The 22,826-nt window shown below is 42.7% G+C and overlaps 1 long non-coding RNA gene and 1 pseudogene across 5 annotated transcripts in view; both read right to left on the reverse strand.

Moving 5' to 3' along the window:
- Positions 1 to 555: 555 nt before the first annotated feature.
- Positions 556 to 22,826, reverse strand: part of LOC105468382 (uncharacterized) — a 117,011-nt gene continuing 94,740 nt past the window's right edge. For 3 of the 5 annotated variants that reach the window (XR_011618333.1, XR_011618334.1, XR_011618332.1), the window contains one exon: positions 11,373 to 11,803. This is a non-coding gene — a long non-coding RNA (uncharacterized lncRNA). Of the gene's footprint in view, positions 840 to 11,372; positions 11,804 to 22,826 lie in introns of those variants that run through there. The other 2 variants (XR_011618331.1, XR_011618330.1) reach the window with 2 other exon arrangements.
- LOC105468550 (protein cordon-bleu pseudogene) lies at positions 15,043 to 16,229 on the reverse strand (annotated as a pseudogene).

Here is a 22,826-nt window from a genome sequence, read left to right on the forward strand (position 1 = left end):
GCACACTGCTACTGAAAGCAGCATTATCAAAGAAAACCAAAGTGATGATCTAGATAAGCCTAGAAGCCCATGTAATATTAAAGAGCCTAGGCCCAGATTTTGGTTTAGAGAGCAATATGGGAAGAAGCTGAGCTTCGTTTAAGGTAGGACCAGGCTTAATTCAATGGCTTGAGACTGTTGCACGTAAACTGAATAGAACACCAAAGGCTGGGCTGGGGAAGGAGACTAGAAGTCATAGGGGCTGTGAGAGAAAGACCTCTTGGAAGAGCAAAGATTGAGTGGTGGCAGTAGAAAAATGAATAAGGGAAAACCTAGTTCCAGAGGGATACAAATATTGTAATGGCACTTATATGGATTTTTAAAACACTTAATACAACTTATATATGCTTATTCCATGGCAGACTGGAATAAAAACATTTAATCAATTTATATATATACACATGCATGGGAATGATCATACATACATACATATATATATATAGAGAGAGAGAGAGAAAGAGAGAGATGTGTGAGAATGATAAACAGCACATTTAGGACAGTGGTTACCTCTCGGAAGGTATATTAGTTCATACTGCATAACAAATTAACAAATTACCCCAAAATTCAGGAGCTCAAAACATAATCCAGACATGGCTTCTCTGAGTCTTTTGCTTCAGGGTTTCTTCCAAGGCTGCAATCAAGGTGTCAGCCGGGGGTTCAGTCTTACCTGAAGACTTCACCAGGAGGATCTGCTTCCAAGTTCACTCACATGGTTGTTGTCAGCATTTGGCTCTTCGTGGGCTGTTGGACGAAGGACTCGGCTCTTCACAAGGTGTTGGCTAGAGGCTTCCCTTGATTCCCTGCCATGTGGAGGAATCAAGAGCGTAGAGCATCTCACAACATGGCAGCAGGCTTCATCAGAATGAGCGAGGGACAGTGCTAGCAGGATGGAAGTCAGTCTTTTGTAACCTAATTACAGAACTGACATCCCACAACTTTTGTCATATTCTGTTCATTAGAAGCAAGTCACTAAGTCCAGCCCACAGTCAGGGGGAGAGGATGATACAAGGGCACGAATACCAGAAGACAGGGTTCACTGAGGGTCATCTTTCAGAGCTGCTAGTAAAAGCAGAGGATGGTGGGGCATGGCGGCTCACACCTGCAATCCCAGCACTTTGGGAGGCCGAGAGAGGTGGGTCACTTCAGATCAGGAGTTCGAGACAGCCTGGCCAACATGGTGAAACCCCGTCTCTACTAAAAATACAAAAATTAGCTGGGTGTGGTGGCAAGCAGTAATCCCAGCTACTTGGGAGGCTGAGGCAGGAGAATTGCTTGAACCTGGGAGGTGGAGGTTGCAGTGAGCCAAGATGGTGCCACTGCACTCCAGCCTGGGTGACAGAGTGAGACTCCATTAAAAAAAAAAAAATTTAAATAAGAGCAGAGGATGTTAGTAAAAGAATTGTAGTTGTAGTTGTGTGGGTACTTCAACTATGTCTGTAACATTTTCTTGCTTAAGTGAGCACATGGGTACTTATGATGGTTTTTATAGACCATTTGCAGGTCTGAAATATTTCCTAATAAAGAAAAAAGAGAAAAAATTAAAGTTCAGTGGACCTAATCTCTGAATCTGTTGAAGATAGTTGTTCAGAGAAGGGGAAGGGTCCAGGGATTTGAGGGTTGGTAGCCTTGTTTCTACTTTTAGTTAAGGCTTCCTAGGTACTCTCTAGTTAGCATCAATGCCTTCTCCCATATTATGCAATACTATATCTCACAGTCTGTCTTACATTACTGTTATTTACATATATATGTGTGTGTACTGTTGTGTGTGTGTGTGTGTGTCTGTCTATCCCCCTCCTAGGGATTGTCAGGTTCTGGAAGGTCCCAAGTAGCTACAGGCGTCCGCCACCACGCCCAGCTAAATTTTTTTGTATTTTTAGTAGAGGCAGGGTTTCACCATGTTAGCCAGGATGGTCTCGATCTCCTGACCTCGTGATCTGCCCGCCTCAGCCTCCCAGAGTGTTGGGATTACAGGCGTGAGCCACCGCGCCCGGTCTAGGTGGGGCATTTCAACACGAAAAGGACCCAGGCAGCCCTAAAGTAGCAATCATGACTGAAAGTGCATGCTTGGATTTTTTTTTTTTAATCTTGATATTAGAAGGACAACAGAAATTATAGTAGTTGTAGTTGGTGAAAATTTCATTTTCTGAAACTTTAGGAAGTTCTCGGTGAGGTTGGAAACACTAGGCATCATTATTCATGTCCAGAAACGGTGTTAATCGTGTACATACTCAGAATGCAGTTTCCTCACAATATTAATACGCTTTATGATTGCACTACACATGATCCATGTAGCAGAATAAAATCCATCACTTTAGGATAAACTGTTAATAGCCGTTGAGGGGAAATAAAGATGACAGCTGTGTACTAGTTCTGTACAACTTACAGTGGCATCTTCCCCATTTCCAAAATAGTAATTCCAAACTTTAAGCAGAAAATTCAGTTTAACTAAGTAGACCTGGAACAAATGCCAAATATAGTACATGGCCCCAATTACCATTGCCATATTCTGTTTCTCTTTCAGAAGAAAACACATCTAGGGCTCCACTACAGATCTCTTCTTAAGAATTGATATAGTAACCGGCCGGGCGCGGTGGCTCATGCCTGTAATCCCAGCACTTTGGGAGGCCAAGGCAGGTGGAGCACCTGAGGTCAGGAGTTCAAGAACAGCCTGGCCAACATGGTGAAACCCCGTCTCTACTAAAAATATATAGTTAAAAAAATTAGCCAAGTGTGGTGGCGGGCACCTGTAATCCCAGCTACTTGGGAGGCTGAGGCAGGAGAATTGCTCGAACCCGGGAGGCGGAGGTTGCAGTGAGCTGAGATCGCTCCATTGCACTCCAGCCTGGGCGACGAGAGCAAAACTCAGTCTCAAAAAAAGAAAATAAAGAATTGATATAGTAACCTTACCTTCTTCTCTTGTGAAAGAGAAATCTTTCAACAAACACCCTACCTCCTGCTTGCCCCTTGGGCCCAGAGCACAGAGCATGTCATTTTGGAAGGGTTGCTGGCCCACACTGTTTCTCTTTGCAATTACTTTAATTCCCCCAAATAATCCCTTGACTTCTTTGAACTTCTCAGAAGACAAACTGAAAAGGTAAGTGTGCAGGAACATATGTGTAACCACATTGTTTCATACTACACTTACTACTTCAAGTCCATTTTCTTCACAAAGTGAAGCCTTTGCAGAATTCATAAAGGAGGGCCTGAAATAAGCCCTGAAAGGGTTTTAAAGTTCTTAAAAGTTCACAGTCTAGTGCAGTGGCTCATGCCTGTAATTCCAGCACTTTGGGAGGCCAAAGTGGGAAGATCGCTTAAAACCAAGAGTTGGAGACCAGCCTGGGCAACGTAGCAAGACCCCATCTCTACAAAAAAAGTAAAAAATAGCCAGGCATAGTGGTACAGGCCTGTGGTCCAAGCTACTCAGGACGCTGAGGTAGAAGAATACCTTGAGCCCAGGAGGTCAAGGCTGCAGTGAACAATGATTGCACTACTGCACTCCAGCCTTGGCAACAGAGCGAGACCCAAGTCTCAAGAAAAAAAAGTTCACAGAAATAAGATTTACCAAATGTTCAAAAATAATTATGATGAATCACAATCGTGAAGAAACAGTTTTCTGTCTTTATTACAAAGTTATTTTTAAAGTGTTTCTTCATGAATCATACCAAATAACTGATTGCAATATATATTGTCATCATCATAACTACTTCTGAGAGAGAAAAACTCTTAATTAAAAAAAGGAAACCAATATTTTAATTGAAAAATATTTTCTGGGCCGGGCGCGGTGGATCACACCTGTAATCCCAGCACTTTGGGAGGCCGAGGCAGGCGGATCACAAGGTCAGGAGATCAAGACCATCCTGGCTAACATGATGAAACCCCGTCTCTACTAAAAATACAAAAAATTAGCCAGGCATGGTGGCAGGTGCCTGTAGTCCCAGCTACTCGGGAGGCTGAGGCAGGAGAATGGTGTGAACCCGGGAGGTGGAGGTTGCAATGAGCCGAGATCGCAACACTGCACTCCAGCCTGGGCGATAGAGCAAGACTCCGTCTCAAACAAAAAAAAAAGGAAAAATATTTTCTGCACATTAAAATAAATGACACAGTAATGAAAGAAACAATATACTTCCCAAATGTAGATTATGTCATTATTAAATAATACTCTTCTTAAATTTTGATTCAATTTTATTCCATAGTAGAGCTGTAAGCTATTTTGGTAAACTGGCAAGCCCTTCTAGATTATTCACTTCAAGGATCAGAGCAGCACTATATCTTTGTTCTTGAAAGTGGGATTGGTTTTTTGTTAAAGATAGAGACATATTAATGATAGAATCTGTGAATTACCTGTCCGGAATGGATTCTATTCAGAGTGATGCGTGGTACATTGAATACTTTCACAGGTATTAACATCACATACTATTACTTTGTTTAAAAAACAAATGGGGCCAGGCGTGGTGGCTCACACCTGTAATCCCAGCACTTTAGGAGACCAAGGCAGGCAGATCACAAGGTCAAGTGATCGAGACCATCCTGGCCAACATGGTGAAACTCCATCTCTACTACAGATACAAAAATCAGCTGGGCGTGGTGGCATGCGCCTGCAGTCCCAGCTAGTCGGGAGGCTGAGGCAGGAGAATTGCTTCAACTGGGGAGGCGCAGGTTGCAGTGAGCCGAGATCACGCCACTGAACTCCAGCCTAGCAACAGAGCGAGACTCCGTCTCAAAAAAAAAAAAAAAAAAAAAATTTAGTCAGGTCTTTCTGCTCCTATCACTGTCATGAATATCAGGTATCTGGTTGTACTGACACTCATATTCCTGAGACACAATGTTTTGAATTGAGGGCATTCAGTGCTTATAGAACTCTACTGAGATGTTACCACTACTAGATCCCTCCCTACAATGACAGTTGGCTTTTCTAAGAGCACCCATCAAGTTGTATTATAAGATAAATCACATGTATATGTTTTTCATAAGATTGTGAACTTACTGAGGGAAGGAACTTTCTTTTTTTTTTTTTTTTTTGAGACAGAGTTGCCAGGCTGCAGTGTAGTGGCATAATCATGGCTCACTGCAGCCTCTGCCTCTCGGGCTCAAGCAATTCTCTAACTTCAGCCTCCCAAGTAGTTGGAATTACAGGTATGCCACCATGCCTGACTAATTTTTGTATTTTTTGTAGAGACAGTGGTTTTGCTATGTTGCTCAGGCTGGTCTCGAACTCCTGAGCTCAAGGAATCTGCGTGTGTCTACCTGCCAAAGTGTTGGGATTACAGGCATGTGTGACTGCACCTGGCCCCTTTTATGAACATTTAGTATTACTAACACAATGCCTCAAACATAGTAATAATGATAAAGGTAATGATGAAAACAATAATAACCTGTACTGAACACTTTCTATGTACCAGGCCCTGTTTGTAAGTATATTACATGATTAACTCAATTAATCTCACAACAATCTTAGGAGGGAAGTACTGTTTAATCTACATTTTACAAATGAGGAAACAGAGGTACCCACTGGTTGAATAACTTGTCCAAGGCTATACAGCTAAATAAACTGCACAACCAGGACTTGAATCCAAGCAGTCCAGCTCCAGAGTAATGCTCTTAACATCTAAAGGTATGCTCTGCTGCCTAGAGTATGTATTCGATAATTATCATCGCAAATATTTGTTTATTTGACTATTCTCTAAACACATGTTGTAACTTAAACATGTAAATGAATGTAGTCCTTCAAAGATGTTGCCCGGGTCGGGCATGGTGGCTCACGCCTGTAGTCCCAGCACTTTGGGAGGTTGAGGTGGGTGGATCACGAGGTCAGGAGATCGAGACCATCCTGACTAACACGGTGAAACCCCATCTCTACTAAAAATACAAAAAATTAGCCGGGCATGTTGGCGGGCACCTGTAGTCCCAGCTACTCTGGAGGCTGAGGCAGGAGAATGGCATAAACCCGGGAGGCGGAGCTTGCAGTGAGCTGAGATGGCCCCACTGCACTCCAGCCTGGGCGACAGAGCGAGTCTCCGTCTCAAAAAAAAAAAAAAGATGTTGCCCTGGGAAGCTACAATTGTTCAGAACCTTTTGTAATTCCTTCTTTGGAGTTGTTCTCAGAGCCAGTCTATAAATCAGAGAAGAAAATTGGTCAATATATTATGATCATAACTAACTTTTAAATAAGCTAGATGAGTACCTTATGTGCCCAACTTGTTTCTGAATAACATTTGTTTTCCAAAAATCATTCTCCATTAAAAGAATGAAAATTTGCTGTTGTTGAAGATGGTCCAAAAATGTGATACAGAGATATTTTTCAATCAACTAACAAACATTTACTGAGCAACTAGTCCTGTACATGCTTGGCCCCAGGGGTACAAAAACCACACAAGACATCCTCCCTATCTTCAGGGAGCACTCAGCCAGGTGAAGGAGAGAGATAATCCAGTGTGACAAGTGCTTTGACTGATGCAAGCACAGGAGCCCAGAAGAGGGGCATGAAACCCAGCTTTAGGAGTGAGGGCCAGCTTCCTGAAAGAAGGAAGTGATGTCTAATTTTAGTCCCAAAAAACAAGCAGTTGTTGCCATACCAATAGAACAAAGGCATGGACTCTCATGGTGGCTACATTAAAGGAGAGATTATATCTTTGAGTGGGTACACCCTATTTTTTTTTTTATGTTTGTTGTCAAAAGATAATAATCACTTTATTTTGTAGTCACACCTGGTACTCAAGTTGTTTTTGCCTTTAAACTGAAAATATTTGCAGATAGTGGTTTAAAAGCTACATGAGTTTTAAGTATGTTTGAGTGTTGTTTGCTTTTGTTACTGAACCAGTTACATAAGTTTCCCTAAAGAATTTTGCTGAAAGAGTAAACAGAAAACAAAATGATACATTAAGAAGTTAATTATATCAGAATCTACCACAGTGGGTTAATAGGTTTAGTATATAGCAGGCACATGATGACCATCTGTTTGAAAAACTAAAGGAGTAACTCCTTAGTACTGATTCTCCATATATTTTTTTTTTTTTGAGACGGAGTTTTGCTCTTGTTGCCCAGGCTGGAGTGCAATGGCACGATCTCTGCTCACTGCAACCTCCACCTCCCTGGTTCAAGTGATTCTCCTACCTCAGTCTCCCAAGTAGCTGGGATTATAGGCATGTACTACCACCCAGCTAATTTTTGTATTTTTAGTAGAGACAGGGTTTTACCCTGTTGACCAGTCTGGTCTCAAACTCCTGACGTCACGTGATCCACTTGCCTCGGCCTCCCAAAGTGCTGAGACTACAGGTGTGAGCCACCGCACCCAGCCTGATTCTCGATAATTTAAACAAGCAACTTGTTTCCTTCACTCCTGTGAGCCAAAGTAGGCCAGGATAACCACACACTGGGAGAGAAATGACTGCTCTGGCAGCAGCTCATGCTTTTCTCAATATATCGATTTGAAGGACAGTAACTTTGAGCCATGAGGGGTGGGAGATATGATAACCCAAGAAAGGGATGCCCTATGTTTTTGTAGCTTACCTGCCTTTAAAAATCAAATGACGCTGGGATCACCCAAAACTGTCCTTGGAGGAAAAAAGGTCTCAGGAGGTAGGTAAGTGTTATTCAACATGGGTGGGGTTAAGTGCTTAGATACAATGAGCGATGGTGGGCAGTGTTCTATTCTAGTTGCATTCAGAGACAAGAGTTTGAAGGCTCTCTTCTCTATAATCTTCATCCTCTAGGTGGCCTGATGCTAACTCTGTAAAATGGTTATAGACAGCAAGAAGTAGAACTCATAACAAGGAAGCCTAGAGGTCCTAGAGCCTCTCCTAGAGGATTAGGAAAGGTCTGAGGCATGAGATACTATATCGGAAGATAGCCCTTTCTGGGATTTGAGAGTGAAATGACCCTGGGTAGGAGAATACACTGGGCACTTGGGAGAAAGGAATGCCTGCTAAAGCAAAGGGTGCCAAAGATAAACTTGACCTCATTGTCTAGAGCCGAGCCCAGTGAGTTTAAAGAGTAGGGGACAAGAGATAATAGGAAGGAAAAGAATTTTCCTGCTCTGTCTTCCTACCATTTATTGACTCATTTGCACATGAAATATTTAAAGAATCATGACAGGGAGCTGAAGGAGCTACAGAAAAGAAGGAGCTACAGAAAAGAGTTTCTGCCCTCAAGTAATTTGTAATCCTGAGGGACTCTGATGCTGTACTGAAGTTACATCTTGTTGCTAAGGCATAAAACAGCGAAATAATACAATGTCCTTCCCCAGATCTGCCCCACCCCCTCCCCAACACTACCCTTAAAGGCTGTTCATCCTACACACTCTTAATTATTTCAGACTCATGAAAATCCACAGATATGGATTTTACAAAGAATGCAGCAATATTTTTTCAAATTATTTCCCTATGTGTTCCCAGTGCACAGAGAAATAAAAAGTTATATTTATATTCACATGTTCAATCACTTACCTATTATATAAAGCAGGGCTGTTCAAATATGTTTTTTCTTCTTAGCAGTTGAACTTCTTTTCAAACAAATTTCGCAGAGAATAGCCACACATAACATATGAAAACAAAGCAATTCTGACTAAGATAGCGTGGGGGTCAAAACTTTGACTTCTCAGCTCTTTTTTCATCCATTTTCTAATGAGACCCATGAAATACCTCTGTCAGTGTGTCGGGGTGGCTGTAACGAAATACTTGAGACTAGGTGGCCTATAAACAACAGAATTTTATAATTCACAGTTCTGGAAGCTGGCAAGTCCACAACCAAGGCAATAGCAGATTGGTGTCTGGTGAGGGCTTGCTTCCTGGTTCACAGATGGCAGCTTCTCACTGTGTCCTCACATGGTAGAAGGGGTGAGCTAACTCCCTGAGACCTCTTTTATGAGGGCACCAATCCCATTCAGGAGGGCTCTGCCTGCATGGTCTAATCACCTCCCAAAGTTTCACCTCCTAATACTATCACCCTGGGAGTTAGAATGTCAACATATGAAATTTTAGAGGACATGAACATTCAGTCCACTGAAACTGCCTTCTGCAGAATGCAGTTCACAAGCATCAATGTAAAATATTTTGTGTAAAATCATTGATTTATCAGGTTAACAGAAAACAAAGTGGAAACCTTAAAACAAACAAACAAAAAAACTCGGCTGCTCTGGATTACATTTAAGAATATTTCCACCACATAGTCAACCTTCAAGTTTCCATCCAAAAAAAGTGGAAACAATAGCATGTGAAATCCAAAAGTCAATAGTATCAAACCCTGGAAAGCATGGTATTATGTTCTGGGGCTGCAGAGCAGATTTACATTTCCCTTTGAGCTCAGATTAGGCCAGTGATTCTCAACCTTAGCACTACTGACATTTAAGGGCTGATAACTTATTTTATTTTATTTATTTATTTATTTATTTTGAGATGGAGTCTCGCTCTGTCGCCCAGGCTGGAGTGCAGTGGCGCGATCTCGGCTCACTGCAAGCTCCGCCTCCCAGGTTTACGCCATTCTCCTGCCTCAGCCTCCCGAGTAGCTGGGACTACAGGCGCCCGCCACCACGCCCGGCTAGTTTTTGTATTTTTAGTAGAGACTGGGTTTCACTGTATTAGCCAGGATGGTGTCAATCTCCTGACCTCGTGATCCGCCCACCTCAGCCTCCCAAAGTGCTGGGATTACAGGCGGGAGCCACCGCGCCCGGCTTAAGGCCTGATAACTCTTTGTTGTGTGAAGCTGTCCTATGCCTTGTAGAGATGTTTAGCAGTAGCATCCCTGGCCTCTACTCGCGAGATGTGACAACCCCCTCCCCAAATTGTGACAACAGAAATTGTCTCCAAACATTGCCAAATGTCCTCTGGAAGGCAAAATTGCCTCTAGTTGAGAACCATTGATAAAAATATGTGCCTGACTGGGTACACAAACATATCTTTTGTTGCAGGTGGCATATATGATGCAGGGGGCATTTAAATGATGATGAGGATAATTTATACCCAGATAATAAAAAGTTGGCCATATCAGGTGTTAGAGCTGATAATGATTTCACGGCACCAAAAAAAAAAAGTCAGTTTTAACATCCTTCAGCTTGGTTCCATGCAGAAGCCACTCTGTCAGCTAGGCTGGGGCAATCAGAAGTTTGCCTCCACCACTAATATCTCCTTTATTGACCCCACCATGGTACCTAAAATATATTACTTCCTCTGGTTTTCTGGGAAAGGGAACATTCTAAGCCATCATAATTTGTGTACAATGAACTATAATTACTTTTTTTCCATTTTTAAAAATTGTAGTGAAATACATATAACAAAATTTACCATCTTAACCATTTTAAGTGTGTAGGTATTCACCACATTCATAATGTGCAGCCATCACCACCCTCCATGTCTCCAATTCTTTTCATCTTGTAAAACTGGAATTTTATACCCATTATCAACTTTATTTATTTATTTATTTATTTATTTATTTATTTATTTATTGAGACAGAGTTTTATTCTCGTTGCCCAGGTTGGAGTGCGGTGGCATGATCTCTGCTCACTGCAACCTCCACTTCTGGGGTTCAAGCAGTTCTCTTGCTTCAGCCTCCTGAGTAGCTGGGATTACAAGTGCCCGCCACCACACCCAGCTAATTTTTGTATTTTTAGTAGATATGGGGTTTCACCATGCTTGCCAGGCTGGTCTCGAATTCCTGACATCAGGTGATTCACCCACCTCAGCCTCCCAAAGTGCAGAGATTACAGGCGTGAGCCACCACATCAGGCCACCCATTATCAACCTTAAAGAAAGATACCAGGTGGCCGGGCATGGTGGCTCATGCCTGTAATCCCAGCACTTTGGAAGGCCAAGGTGGGCAGATCACGAGGTCAGGAGATCAAGACCATCCTGGCCAACATGGTGAAACCCCGTCTCTACTGAAATACAAAAAAATTAGCTGGGCATGGTGGTGGGCGCCTGTAGTTCCAGCTTACTCAGGAGGCTGAGGCAGGAGAGTCGCTTGAACCTGGGAGGTAGAGGTTGAAGAGCTGATATTGTGCCATTGCACTCCAGCCTGGGTAACAAGAGCAAAATTCCGTCTCAAAAAAAAAAAAATAAATAATAATAATAATAATAATAATAAAAGAAAGATACCAGGAAAAAAAATCTCCTAATTTGAAGCATTTATTTAGTAGTAAGCAAAGAGGATTATAATCTGGAATGTACAGCTATGGCAAGCCAGAGATGCATCTGAAGAAGGGAGGGGAAGCGGGGCCAGGCACGGTGGCTCACGCCTGTAATCCCAGCACTTTGGGAGGCCAAGGCGGGCGGATCACGAGGTCAGGAAATCGAGACCATCCTGGCTAACACGGTGAAACCCCGTCTGTACTAAAAATACAAAAAATTAGCCGGGTGTGGTGGCGGGCGCCTGTATTTCCAGCTACTCAGGAGGCTGAGGCAGGAGATCGCGTGAACCGAGGAGGTGGAGCTTGCAGTGAGCGGAGATCACACCACTGCATTCCAGGAAGGGGAAGCTTTTATTGGCGAAAATAAGTTCACATAAGCTGTAGGACACGAAGTTCATTGGTTCAGGAGGTTCGAAATCAGAGTTGGCATCAGTTCACTGATGGAGATGCTGTGCTAGGCAAGTGTACTTTCCAGACCATCTTATCTGAATTGCTGCAGTCCTATAAAAGGAATATCTTGTGGGGCTATTTTAGAAGGTCCTTGAGACACAGTCTTTATCTCATACAGGCAGGCATGAACTCTCCTCCTTCCTGCTTTCCTGGCTCCAATTTGTTTGGGTTTGACAAAAGTGAATTTATCTTGGTATCTGCAACATTTAAACCATTAAACATTAACTCCCCATTGCCCCTTTCCTCTGGCCCATGGGAACCACCATTCTACCTTCTCTATCTATTGTTTTGACTGCTCTATGCATCTCATACAAGTGGAATCATATACTCTTTTTGTGACTGGTTTATTTCGCTCAGCATAATATCGTCAAGGTTAATCCATGTTGTAGCATGTATCAGAATTTCCTTCTTTTATAAGGTTAATAATATTCAATTGTATGTATATACCACATTTTACTTATCCATTCATCTTGGGTTGCTTCCATGTTTTATCTATTATGAATAATGATGCTATGAACACGGGCATACAAATATCTTTTTGAGGCTCTTAGAGAAAATAATTGAATTGCTTTTTCTGTTTTGAGACAAGGTCCCCCCTCTGTCACACAGGCTGGAATGCAGTGGCATGATCGCAGCTCACTGCAGCCTCAACTTCCCGGGCTCAAGCGACCCTCCCACCTCAGCCTCCTGAGTAGCTGGGACTACAGGCCCATGCCACCATGCCCCACTAATTTTTGTATTTCTTTTTATAGAGATGGGGTCCCACTATGTTGCCCAGGCTGGTCTTGAACCCCGGGACTTAAGCGATCCACCCTCCTCAGCCTCCAAACATGCTAGGATTACAGGTGTGAGTCACCACATCCAGCCTGCACTGCTTTCAACTCTTTTGAGTATATACCCAGAAGTGGAAGTGCTGGATCATATAGTATTATTTCTTCTTCTTTGGATCATATAGTATTATGTCATCATCGCCGTCATCGTCGTCGTCGTCGTCTTCTTCTTCTTCTTCTTCCTCCTCCTCCTCCTCTTCTCTCCTCCTCCTCTTTTCTTCTTCTCCTCCTTATTCTCTTTTCCTCCTTCTCCTCCTCCTCCCCCTCCTCCCTCTCCTCCCCCTCCTCCTTCCTCCTCCTTTCTCCTCCTTCCTCCTCCTTCCTCTTTCTTCCTCCTTTTCTTTCTGAGATGGAATCTTGCTCTGTTGCCCAGGTTGGAGTGCAGTGGCACAATCTCAGCTCACTGCAACCTCCACTTCCAGGGATCAAGCTATTCTCCTGCCTCAGCCTCCTGCGTAGCTGGGACTACAGGTGCACGCCACCACACCCAGCTAACTTTTGTATTTTTAGTAGAGACAGGGTTTCACCATTTTGGCCAGGCTGGTCTCAAACCCGTGACCTCACGTGATCCACCCACCTTGGCTCCCAAAGTGTTGGGATTACAGGTGTGAGACACCATGCCGGGCCTCATATAGTATTTCTATTTTTAATTTTTTGAGGAACCATCATACTGTTTTCAATAGCAGCTGTATCATTTTACATTCCCACCAACAGTGCACAGGGGTTCAAATTTCTCCGCATCCTCACCAACACTTGTATTTTCTGTGTGTGTGTGTGTGTGTGTGTGTGTGTGTGTGTGTGTCTTATAGTAGCCATCCTAATGGATGTGAAGTGGTATCTCATTGTGCTTTTGACTTGCATTTCTCTAATGATTAGTAATGTTGAGCATCTTTCCCTGTGCTTTTTGGCCATTTGTATATCTTTGGAGAAATGTCTATTCAAGTCCTTTGCCCACTTTTGAATTGACTTGTTTGTTTTGTCGTCGTTGTGCTTAAGTTTTAGGAGTTCTCCACATGTATTCTGAATATGAATCTCTTATCAGATACATGATTTGCAAATATTTTCTTCCATTCTGTAGGTTAGCTTTTTACTTTGCTGATACTGTTTCTTGCTGCTGCTTCTTCTGCTGCTGCTGCTGCTTCTTCTTCTTCTTCTTCTTCTTCTTCTTCTTCTTCTTCTTTTTTTTTTTTGAGACAGGGTCTCACTTTGTTGCCCAGGCAAGAGTGCAGTGGCATGATCATGGTTCACAGCAGCCTTAGCCTCCCAGGCTCAAGTGACCCTCCCAAGTACCTGGGGTTACATGGATGAACCACCACACCCAGTTAATTTTTAATTTTTTTCTTTCTTTCTTTCTTTTTTTTTTTTTTGTAGAGATGAGGTCTCACTATGTTGCCCAGGCTGGTCTCAAACTCCTGAGCTCAGCTGGGCGCAGTGGCTCACACCTGTAATCCCAGCACTTTGGGAGGCCGAGGCAGGCAGATCACGAGGTCAGGAGATCGAGACCATCCTGGCTAACATGATGAAACCCCGTCTCTACTAAAAATACAAAAAAATTAGCTGGGCATGGTGGGGGGGCACCTGTAGTCCCAGCTACTCGGGAGGCTGAGGCAGGAAAATGGCGTCAACCCAGGAGGCAGAGCTTGCAGTGAGCCGAGATCGCGCCGAGACTGCACTCCAGCCTGGGTGACAGAGCGAGACTCTGTCTCAAAAAAAAAAAAAAAAAAAAGAATTTTATACTTTTAGGTCTTCTATTTATGTATTTAATTTCATTTTTAGTTAATTTTTGTGTATAATGTTAGGTAAGGGTCCAACTTCATTCTTTTAACGTGTAGATGGATATACAGTTTTCTTAGCATCATTTGTTGAAAAGACTGTACTCTCACCATTGAATAGTTCTTGGCACCCTTGTCAAAAATCATTTGACCATATATGTGACAGTTTATTTCTGGGCTGTCTATTCTATTCCGTTAGTCAATATGTCTGTCTTTTGCAGTACCACACTGTTTTTACTGTAGCTTTATAGTAAGTTTTGAAATCAGGAAGTATTAGTCCTCTAGCTTTGTTCTGCCATGATTGCTTTTTTTTTTTTTTAATCAGAAGAAAAAGCTTCGTGTTTTCCATTTGCATAATCTTATCATAGACCCGTACAAGAAAAAGGTACCATTCATGCCTGAATTTCTTTTTATGAAAATGCAGCTAACATATCATGAAGAACTCAAAATAAGTCAGTCACATTAGAAAAAAAAATATATATATATATATAAATATATATATATATATATATACACACACACACATTTTTTTAGACGGAGTCTTGCTCTTGTTGCCCAGGCTGGAGTGCAGTGGCACAATCTCGGCTCACTGCAACCTCTGCCTCTCAGGTTCAAGTGGTTCTCCTGCCTCAGCCTCCGGAATGGCTGGGACTACAGGCCTGCACCACCATGCCCGGTTAATTTTGTATTTTTAGTAGAGACGGGTTTTCACCATGTTGGCCATGGTTGCTCTCGAACTCCTGACCTCAGGTGATCCTCCTGCCTCAGCCTCCCAAACTGCTGGGATTACAGGCGTGAGGCACTGTGCCCAGCCTTTTCTGATGCGTTGTCTTGCACAGGTGGCCCTGAACCCGGAGGAGGAGGGGCTCGGCGTTTCTTCATCTCTGACTTCATGGACACCTCTGAGATGCTGCCCAGCAAGAGGGATGGACCCAGCGTAATGGAATGTCAGTGCATGGATGGAGAGTTGGGAGAGCCATTCAAACCCCTTTCCAGGGCAGCCTGGAGGTGTCCTCATCACTGTCTGCACCCGAGAGCAAGAGCTGCTCAGCCTTACTATTGCTTCTTTTATTAACTTTGAAAAATCCCAGAAAGTTTTTCTTCTCTTTATCTGTCTCATCATTGCCAAGTGATGATTTTCTAAAGGTTTATCTTCTGTTGTCCCACGAGTAGAGCGCCTTTATCCCAAGCTCGTTCAGGGAGTTGGACAGCTCTAGCTCCTCCCTGGCAATGTTGTCCCTGAGGAGAACCACGTGCTCTGGGCTGACCTCACACTTTGCACATATGACTGGGAGAATATTTTGGAGAGGAACCTCAGGGCTCACAGGCACAACAGCTTTTTGTGTCTGCAAGTAATTTACGACCAAACACACAGATTTCTCAGGCACCTTAGGGGGACCAGGCTGAATTTTCTCTTCAGGAACTTTTTCTTTCAGAAACACAGTATGCACATTCAGGGTCCCAATCAAAGTATTTGCCTTAAACCTCAAAGGTTGTTGGGTTTCTGAAGACCAAATTTCAAGGGCTTGGTGGGATGGATTCAGGTGGTTTTGAAGGCAAAGTTCAACCAGTAGGTCCATCATTGCGTGGCTCCCATTGAGCACGCTCCTCTTCTCCAGCCCCCTGGGCAGGACCACGGTGACGTCCATGGTTGCTGGCCCTCAGTTCCTCCTTCATGCGGACCAGGTTCTGCTGCAACCTGAGGGCCCCATTGTTGCGGTCTTCTGGTGGCTGTGCACGTGCAGAGTGGCAGCCTTTCCAGGAGGTGGGGGAGCACGGGCCTTCATCTTCCTCCTCTCCTCCCAGGCACACCTGGGATCTCAACAGCCCCCATAGGCGTACACTCAGCTCTCCATGACGTGAGGTGGGTGCCTGCAGTCACAACAGCTGCTCTTTTAGGCCCAGGGGGAGGATTACACAGGATAAAGTGTGCAAATTTCTTTTGGTGGTGCCTGGCACTGGTAAGCAATCGATCCACGTAACTCTTATTATTCAGACTTGTTCACTTGCTTTTGGTGCATAGTTCCCTGAACAACTATGCAGCTAGAGTCCTGGCCCCTTGAAAAGAGCTCAAAGCAGAAACAAGAGCCAAACACCCATCATCGCGCTCTGGCAGGTATACATGTCACCGGAGCTGGGCCAAGGTGGTGCGGGGCGGCAAGTTGGGGGGCTGTTTTGGGGAGTAGGAGAGTCATGCATCTGAAGTCCTCTTCTCCAGCCAGTGTGCTGCAGTACCCATGATTGCTTTTTAAGATAAACCTTTGTGGAAAAACAGTCCCAAGGAAAACGGACAAAGTACATTGTGGTTTTGACAGGAAGATGGGAAGAAATACTCTTGGAGGCTGTTGCTGAGATGGATAACGCTAAGTGCTTGGAGAAAGATGATGAAGAAATTAATAAAAGGAAATACTATATATTGAGCATGTACTATGTGTCAGATGTTTTCATATCTCCTCACAACAAACTCTGGGAAGCAGGTAATATTATCCTCATTTTTCCTGGTAATATTCTGAGAATTAGATGAAGTAATTTGCTTGTACCACTAGTAAGTGACAACTGAACCCATGTCATTAAGATTCTAAGGCCTGTCACCATATTTCCTTGATAATGAAACTACCTGAATAAATGTATCAAGCAGGGTCTAATCAGAAGAAAGAAATCACATGAGCTATTTGATCAAAGACAATTTAATATAAATAATTATTAACTAGGTTTATAGTTGTTAACGAAGTAGCTTAAAGGGTAAAAAGATAACATTTTTATCCAGCACAGATAAGACTGTGCTGTCCAATACAATAGCTACATGCAGCTTTTGAGTGCTTGAAATATAGCTAGGACAACTGATGAACTGAATTTTAATTTTTATTTAATTTTAATTCATTTAAATTTATATTTAGAAACCATTAGTTGGTACTTCCATTTCTAGCCAGTATGAAATAATAGAGACTGAATTTACCCTCACATTTGAAACAACTGAATATTGGATCAAATATATGAAATGGTTTCCAATACACTGGACAGCAGACAAGAAGAGCAGTGATCCCTGGGACAAGAGAAATAAGTGAGCTCTAGGATTGTCCCAGATTACTGACTGAAGACAGTTTCCTGGCTGTGGCACAGAGAAGGGGAGGTAGAGCCAGGAGGACTCCCTGACTTGAAGAGACAGGACTGAGAGTTCAGGAAGCTCAAAGCAGCTAGACTGCAGGGAAGAATACCTGGAAGGAGAGAAGTACACAGAAGGAGAACTCTAGAGAGCTTTGGTGGATCACCTTTAAGTACTGATAGGTGTGTACATATGAGGAAACTACCAGAAGCCAAGGAAAGGACTATACGAGAGGATTAAAAGGAACAGTATCCGGCCGGGGATGGTGGCTCACGCCTGTAATCCCAGCACTTTGGGAGGCCGAGGTGGGTGGATCACGAGGTCCGGAGATCGAGACCATCCTGGCTAAAACGGTGAAACACCATCTCTACTAAAAATACAAAAAATTAGGTGGGCGTGGTGGCAGGTGCCTGTAGTCCCAGCTACTCGGGAGGCTGAGGCAGGAGAATGCGTGAACCCGGGTGGCAGAGCCTGCAATGAGCCGAGATCGCACCACTGCACTCCTGCCTGAGTGACACAGCAAGACTCCGTCTCAAAAAAAAAAAAAAAAAAAAAAAAGGAACAGTACCCAAGTACCCAACATATACTCAGACCCTGGAATACTGTCTGTCCCAAATAGGCAGACTGGAAAACCTCATAATTAATTGTAAATTGATAGATTACTCAGAAGCGTCTTCCCTTGTAGTGGGAAATAATTAGCCTTAGAAAAAAACATTGCTGTGCTCCAACCTAACAGATCTTAAAAGAAAGACTGAAAAGGATAAAACTATGTTCAAGTAATTTAAAAATCAATTAATTAAAATAGTCCCAGAAATAACATAGATGTTAGAATTAGTAGACTAGGATATTTAAAGATTTATTATAATTGTATTTTAAATGATAAAAAAGTTATGTAGAACCATATAATATATTAAAAAATGAAAATGAAACTTAGATATGAAAATTATAGTATCTGAAATAAAATACACTGATAGGATTAACAATAGATCAGACATTTCAGTAGGAAAGATAAATGAATTTGAAAACATGTCAATAGAAACTATCCAATGAAAGAGAGAATAATAAAATAATTATTAAAAAATGAAAAGAGATTCAATGAGCTATTGAACAACTTCAAGCAGCTTAATATATGTATAATTGTAATCCCCAGAGGAGAAGAGAAGAGGGGAAACAAAACAACATTTGAAGAAATATTTGCCCATGTTTTCCAAAATTGATGAAAGCTATAAACCTACATATCACAGCATCTCAATGAACTCCCAGCACAAGAAACATGAACAGAACACTACCAAGGCAGGTCGTAATCAAATTGCTCATAACCAGTGGTAAGGAGAAAAAGTTAAAAAGCAGCCAGAGAAAAAAGGAATGTACAAAGGAACAAAGACAAGGATGATGGGCAATTTCTTGTGGGTGACAACACAACCACGAAAGCAGTGGAAAAATATATTTAAAGAGTTGAAAGAAAGAAGAAAAAGCTTCCATACCCAGTACAAACACTTTTCAAAAACAAAAGTGCTGGTCAGGCACAGTGGCTCATGCCTGTATTCCTAGCACGTTGGGAGGCCGAGGCAGATGGATAACGTGAGGCTGAGAATTCAAGACCATCCTGGCCAACATGGTGAAACATCGTCGTGACAAAAAATACAAAAATTAGCTAGGGGTGGTGGCGGTTGCCTGTCGTCCCAGCTACTCAGGAGGCTGAGGCATGAGAATCACTTGGACCTGGGTGGAGGTGGCAGTGAACTGAGATCATGCCACTGCACTCCAGCCTCAGTGACAGAGTAAGACTCTGTTAAAAAAAAAAAAAAAAAAGAAGTGCCACCTCACACCCATTTGAAATACAAAAAAAAAGGTTGGTGAAGCTATGGAGCAACTAGAACCCTTGTATACTGTTGGTGGGAATGTAAAATGGTACAGTCTCTACTGTGGATAACAGTATGGCAGTTCCTTAAAACATTAAAAACAGAACTACCATATAATTCAGCAATTCCACTTCTGGGTGTATACTCAAAAGAATGGAAAGGCAGGATTTTGAAGACATATCTGTATACTCATGTTCATGGCATTATTATTCACAATAACTAAAATGTGGAAGCAACCCAAGTGTCCACTGTTGGATGAATTGATAAACAAAATGCAGTATATACATACAATGGAATATTAAGCCTTGAAAAGGAAGGAAATTCTGACGTATTTTACAACATGGATAAACCTTGAGTACATTATACTAAGTGAAATAAGCCAGTTACAAAAAGACAAATACTGTATGATTCTACTTATATGAGGTACTAGAATGAGTCAAATTCATAGGGACAGAAAGAATGCCAGGCCGGGAGCAGTGGCTCACGCCTGGAATCCTAGCCCTTTGGGAGGCCTAGGCGAGTTGATCATGAGGTCAGGAGATTGAGACCATCCTGGCTAACACAGTGAAACCCCATCTCTACTAAAAATACAAAAAATTAGCCGGCGTGGTGGCAGGGTCCTGTAGTCCTAGCTACTCAGGAGGCTGAGGCAGGAGAATGGTGTGAACCTGGGAGGTGGAGCTTGCAGTGAGCTGAGATCGTGCCACTGCACGCCAGCCTGGGCAGCAGAGTGAGACTCCGGAGAAGGAGAAGGAGAAGAGGAAGAGGAGGAGGAAGAGGAGGAGAAGGAGGAAGAATTCCAGCACTTAGGGAGGCCAAGGCAGGTGGATCGCCTGAGGTCAGGAGTTCAAGACCAGCCTGGGCAACATGGTGAAACCCCCAACTCCACTAAAAATAAAAAAATTAGCCAGGTGTGGTGGCAGGCACCTATAATCTCGGCTACTGGGGAGACTGAGGCAGGAGAATCGCTTGAACCCAGGAGGTGGAGCTTGCAGTGAGCCGACACCATGCCACTACGCTCCAACCTGGGTGACAGAGTCAGACCCTGAAAAAAAAAAAAAAGAGAAAGAAAGAAGGAAGGAAGGAAGAAAAGAAAAGAAAAGAAAGAGAAAGAAAGAAGGAAAAAAAGAAGGAAAGAAAGAAAGAAAGAAAAAGAAAAAGAAAGAAAGACAAAGAAAGAAAGAAAAAGAAAAAGAGAAAAGAAAGAAAGAAAGAAAAAGAAAAGAAAGAAAAGAAAAGAAAAAAGAAAGAAAGAAAGAAAGAAAGAAAGAAAGAAAGAAAGAAAGAAAGAAAGAAAGAAAGAAAGAAAGAAAGAAAGAAAGAAAGAAAGGAAATAGAATGCTAGTTGTCAGGGCTAGGAGTAGACGATAATGGGGAGCTGCTGTTTAATGGATATAGAATTCTAGTTTTGCAAAATAAGAGTAGTTCTGGAGATGACTGATAATGATGGTTGCACAACAATGTGAACGTAGTTAATGCCACTGAACTATACATTTGAAAATTGTTAAGATGCTAAATTTTGTGTTATGTGCAGTTTGCAACAATTTTAATTTTTTTTCTTTTTCTTTTTTTCTTTTTTTTTTTTTTGTGATAGAGTCTCTCTCTGTCGCCCAGGCTGGAGTGCAGTGGCACGATCTCGGCTCACTGCAACCTCCACCTCCTGGGTTCAAGTGATTCCTCTGCTTCAGCTTCACGAGTAGCTGGGACTACAGGTGCATGCCACCATGCCTGGCTAATTTTTATTTTTGTTTGTTTGGTTGGTTTTTAAACGGAGTCTCTCTCTGTCCCCCAGGCTGGAGTGCAGTGGCGCGATCTCAGCTCACAGCAAGCTCCGCCTCCCAGGTTCACGCCATTCTCCTGCCTCCGCCTCCCGAGTAGCTGGGACTACAGGCGCCCGCCACCACGCCTGGCTAATTTTTTGTATTTTTAGTAGAGGCAGGGTTTCACCATGTTAGCCAGGATGGTCTCAATCTCCTGACCTCGTGATCCGCCCACCTCAGCCTCCCAAAGTGCTGGGATTACAGGCATGAACCACCGTGCCCAACCTAATTTTGTATTTTCAGTAGAGATGGAGTTTCACCATATTGGCCAGACTGGTCTCGAACTCCTGACCTCGTGATCTGCCCGCTTCGGCCTCACAAAGTGTTGGGATTACAGGCTTGAGCCACTGCGCCCGGCCCAAAATAAAGACTTTCTAAGCATACAAAAGGTTTAAAAAGTCATCACCAACGGACCTGAATTACAGTAAATGTTGAAAGACATCGTTTTTTTTTTTTTTTTTTTTTGAGACGGAGTTTCACTCTTGTTGCCCAGGCTGGAGTGCAATGGTGCAATCTCAGCTTGCTGCAACCTTTGCCTCCTGCCTGGGTTCAAGCAATTCTCCTTCCTTGGCCTCTCAAATAGCTGGGATTACAGGCAACCACCACCACGCCCAGCTAATTTTTTATATTTTTAGTAGAGACGGGGTTTCACCATGCTGACCAGGCTGGTCTCGAACTCCTGACCTCAGGTGATCCACCTGCCTTGGCCTCCCAAAGTGCTGGGATTACAGACGTGAGCCACCACACCTGGCCTGAAAGACATCCTTCAAGCAGAAGAAACGACCCCAGATGAAAATATGGATCTATATTAAAGCAATAAAGAACACTGGAAACAGAAACTTCATGGATAAATATATATGATATTTTTCTTATTTCATAAATATCATTAAAAGATAATTGACCAAGCAAAAATAGTAACAATCAATTGTGGGCTTTATAATTTATGTGTAAGTAAAATATATGCAAACAACAGTATAAAGGCCAGGAGAGAGTAAATGTAGGTATACTATTGGAAGGCTCTTCTTATATTATTTGTGAGGTGATATAATATCACTTGAAGGGAGACTACAGTAAGTTAAAGATATACGTGTGTGTGTGTGTGTGTGTGTGTGTGTGTGTGTGTGTGTAGCTTGAACCCAGGAGGTTGAGGCTACAGTGAGCCATGATCAGGCCACTGCACTACAACCTGAGGAACAGAACATGACCTTGTCTCAAAAACAAAAAAGAAAGAAAAAGAAAAAGACCATCAGACTGGATAAAGAAGCAAGACCTAAGTGTATGCTGTTCACAACAAACACACTTTAAATACACAAACCAGTGAAAAATAAAGTGATGGAGAAAGATATACCATGTGTAGTGAACTCAATAGTGGCCCCAAAGATATGTTTATGTTCTAATCCCCAGAACCTGTAAATATTACCTTACATGTCAAAATATGTGATTAACTTAAGGCCTTTGAGAGGAACTTGTCCAGGTAGGCCCTAAATGCAATCACACGTATCCTTATAGGAGAGAAAGAGAGCTAATTTAGTTACACTAACACAGAGGAGAAGGCAATATGAACGTGAAACAGAGAAAGAGATAGAGCTGTAGCCATAAGCCAGCGAATGCTGACAGACACCAGAAGCTGGAAGAGGCAAGGAATATATTCCCCCCTAGACCCTATGATGGAAGTGTGGTCTTACCTATACCTTGATTTCAGACTTCTCACCTCCAGAACCATGGGAGAAGAAATTTTTTTAAGCCACCAGCATTTCAGTAATTTGTTATAGTAGCCACGGGAAACTAATAGATCTAGTTAATTAATGCTAACACCAGATACAGGAAAGACAG

This window comes from Macaca nemestrina, chromosome X, assembly GCF_043159975.1.
Source record: "Macaca nemestrina isolate mMacNem1 chromosome X, mMacNem.hap1, whole genome shotgun sequence".
Taxonomy (NCBI): Eukaryota; Metazoa; Chordata; class Mammalia; order Primates; family Cercopithecidae; genus Macaca; species Macaca nemestrina.